At 39.3% G+C, this 3,872-nt stretch overlaps 1 pseudogene; it reads right to left on the bottom strand.

Moving 5' to 3' along the window:
- Positions 1–7: 7 nt before the first annotated feature.
- LOC109373867 (28S ribosomal protein S35, mitochondrial pseudogene) lies at positions 8–514 on the bottom strand (annotated as a pseudogene).
- Between the last annotated feature and the right edge of the window lie 3,358 nt (positions 515–3,872).

Raw genomic sequence — 3,872 nt, 5'->3', positions numbered from 1 at the left:
CTTGTGCTTTGGAGTTTTGAATAGATGGTCCTGATGAAACATCATCAGCTGTGTCAATTTTGATTGGAAAATGCTTCTCATCACTATCTAGTATAGCTGGCCACTCAGAGCAGAAATCTCTAAGAGCTACACAGTGTCTTTTAATTGCCACAGGAGTCAAATGCAGAAAATTGAGGATCTTTAAAAGTCCTAGATTTTCCTCCTTTGCCATGGGCACTCCCTTCTTTACTGGATAACCCATTTGAACAGGAAGTGGTACTGCCAAGGGTTTAAATGATGCTGCAACAGGATAAACACTAGGCCAGTCCTGGTCAGCAGCCATTTTCTCTGTCCAAGGAGGTAGTGCCTTTCTTCTCAGTGGCCTTTCAGATGTGGAGGTTCTTTCTGTTGTACATGGGTCTAGTTTCCGGGCAGGAGTGGCTAGAGACATGGCTGTGTAGAAGGCATGCAGGGTCCTGGCCCCCAGCTGCAGGGTAAGCCACACAAGGGCCACCATAGCTGCCAATACAGCCATATTAGCTAGGATTAAATCTACATGTATTAATTGGCTTCTTCTCAGTTCTCAAAATATAGTATGCATCAGAATCCCCTAGAGGGCTTTTTAAATCACAGATTGCTGCCCCCCACACACACCCCACCCCCACCACAGACTGCTCTGATTCAATAGGTCGGGGGTGGGTCCTAAAAATTGAAACTTCTAACAGATTCCCAGGGGATGCTGATGTTGCTGGTCCTAGGATCAACAAGAAGATTCACTGATTTAGATCAACCCATTGCTTTCCTCTCCTCCAATATTTTTCATCGATAAATGTAAAGAAGTGGAGAGAAGTAAGGTCATCTGTCCAACATCATACAATAAGCCTGTTCCAGAACCAGTTCTATTGGTCATCAGCCCTTTGTACTGTTTCTGCAGGATCCCCCACATTGTCTAAGTTGTTCTGTGATATTTGGAGACATTTCCTAAAGGCAGTTGTTAATGTGTTTCTCTGGATTACAGTGTTACATGGCGTCTTTTGTGGACACTAGAGTGCACAAGCCATGACAGAAGACTTATAACATGAGATGAAAAACTCAGGGAAATTACATGTTCCCTACTCTTTAATTTTATCAGTATAACTTGGTATCAGCACGTTTAACTTCAACCTATTATTTATGTTTTTTTGGAACTCCCCTACCTTTCAAAAGTGCTAATGTGGGCATACCTTGTTTTATTGCACTTCACTTTGTTGTGCTTCACAAATACTGCATTTTTACAAATTGAAAGCAAGACCCTCCATCAGTAAAAAGATTATGACTCGTTTTATTGTGATACTTTCCTTATTGCAGTGGTCTAAAACTGACCCTGCAACATCTTTGAGGCATACCTGTATTCACTCTATTGCCAGAAACATAAGTTAAAATAATCAAAGCCACTTTACATAATAATGTAACATTTAAAATTAAATATAGAGGGAATTTTTCATGCATGACAAAACTATCAAGAACACCACCTATCCTGTAAGCAAAGAAGATAAGGGACTTTAGTATTACATAACATGACTGTGTCTTAAGATGGAAAACCCAAGAAGTCCCAATGCTAAAACCTGTAACTATTGTATGAATATGAAGACAAAAGATCTGTAGTCTTTTAACTATGTGGCATTTTAGTGCATATTACAAAACAAAGAAGCTCAATGGAGCTATTATTTATTACATTCTATTTTATAATTCCATCCCCTCCAGTTGAACGTCTTAGATGAAACAACCCTTGCAGGAACAGGAGGAAGAGAAGAAGGAATGCAGAGGGTGGAAGACAAAGCTGCTTCTCAGACCATTAGACCCTAATAAAACTGACAGAACTCGGTGAGGTTGGCAAGTCCTAAGAAATGAAAAACTCTGAGGCCAGTCCAAATGACAGGCTATTAATTGGGGCTTCTCATAGTCACTTGTGGTCTAGCTAAGCAATCAATCACAAGTCATAGGATGGTGAAACTGTAACTACATGTCAGAGGCACTAGACCAGATTAATAGGGTTCTAGAAAGTAGACTAATTAAATCAACATGAACACCTTCTCAACAACTGTGAAGTTTAAGTTCAGGGTTTGTTTGGTTTTTTTTCGTTTTTTTTTGTTTTTGTTTTGTTTTTTGCAGAGCAGGAGGGCTGGTGAGAGGGGAATGGGCAGTGAGCATTGATTGAGAACCAACTCACTATTGTTTGAAAGGACAGCAACCATTAGCTAAAAGTACATAATTTATCTTCCCTCTCCTACTGGACCATTGTTTTTTTTTATGGCTGAATTTCTTATCTAAGAAAGTGAATTTCAACTCCAGCTTCCTATTAGAATCACCTGAGGAGTCTTATAAAACAATAGATGCCCAAGTCCCAGCTCAAACAAATTAAATGAAAATCTCTGTAACTGGGGCTTCCTCAGTTGCTTCTGACATGCAGCCTGGTATGAGAATGCCTTTCCTAGGACCTTCTCCATAAGAATGAACAATGTCCAGTTACAGTTCTCCCCCTATGCAACATCAAGATATATTTTCTATAGAAAAACTCAGTAATCATTTCCACTCAGAAAGGAATAATTGTAGATGGCTTCAGAACATAGGCCCTGGTACCACACTACCTGGGTTCAAATCCCCTGGCCTATCATTTGTTTATTAATTTCATCAGTATAACTTGGTCAAGTCTCTCAATCTCCTTCTACTTCACTTTCCTGCTCTGTAAAAGGGGGATAATGCTTTTACTTATGACATAGGGTTGTTGTGAGATTAAATCACTTATAACCATGCCTGTTACATAGTAAATGCTGTCATTATTTCCCAACATCTCTAGGAGACAAGATAGCATAATGGCTGAAAACACAGACTTTAGAGTAAAATAGACTCGTTTTCAGGTCCTGATTCTGCCAATGTACCACCTGTGTGATCCTGCAGAAGTTACTTAATCTCCTTGGTTATCAATAAAATAGAGATAATAATACTGCCTATCCTAAATGGCTGTTGGGAAGATTAAATGAAACAATTTATGTCACAGGGTTAGCTTAGAGCCTGGCTCAACAATAAGCTGCTGTCGTGATTATTATAACTAACAAGAGGAAGAAATGGATTCATTTATACATGTCAGTAAAGTCTTGGGTTGACTTCCATCTCAGGTGAGAGGGAACACTGTGTCTATAGAGGTCACCAATCTTTTCTTCAGGAGAGTGAAAAAAGAAGAACAACCCATAAACGAATTGGCCGAGCTTGAAACTGCAGACCTCAGTTATCCCTGGGAGACAATGGATTATCATCATTAACGTCTGCTGTCTCCAGCCCAGATGCCAGAGCCAGAGGCATCTTAATTATAAGCAGCTTCACAAATTAATCTCCATAATTCTAATACTTCAGAAATTAACCTCTTGTCCTGAGAAGGTCAAGTTAAATGTCAGTCCCAGATGGAACCTGAAGGGGCATTCAAATTCAACATCAATACAGTTGGCTACACAGCTGTGCATTCTTCCTCCAAACTGCCATCCATTTTTCCAAAAGCATGAGCTCTAAGGATGTTCAAAAAATTAAAATCCAAGGTGGAATTATTTTTTTCTAGTCAGAGTATATCTGGAGACTCAATAAGAGTTGAATTTGTATTTGGCCAAAGTCATATTTTGGATAGGGATACAACAACACACACACACACACACACACACACACACACTATACTGGGGCACCAAAAAAATGTATACAAGTGGAAACTTTGGTCAACGTTGCTCAAGCAGTAGTTCGCCAGAAGCGTCTGGAAGCTGATGGTAAACACTTTGAGCGCCTCTTGTAATTGCAGAAGTCAAATGTGACTTGTATTCATCTTTTGTTATCAGTATATATTATTACAATTTTAATAGTTTTTTCCTTTC

Source organism: Hipposideros armiger, unplaced genomic scaffold (genome assembly GCF_001890085.2).
Source record: "Hipposideros armiger isolate ML-2016 unplaced genomic scaffold, ASM189008v1 scaffold_748, whole genome shotgun sequence".
NCBI classification, from domain to species: domain Eukaryota; kingdom Metazoa; phylum Chordata; class Mammalia; order Chiroptera; family Hipposideridae; genus Hipposideros; species Hipposideros armiger.
Note: the sequence above shows the minus strand (reverse complement) of the source record. Positions and strands in the feature narration are given on the sequence as shown.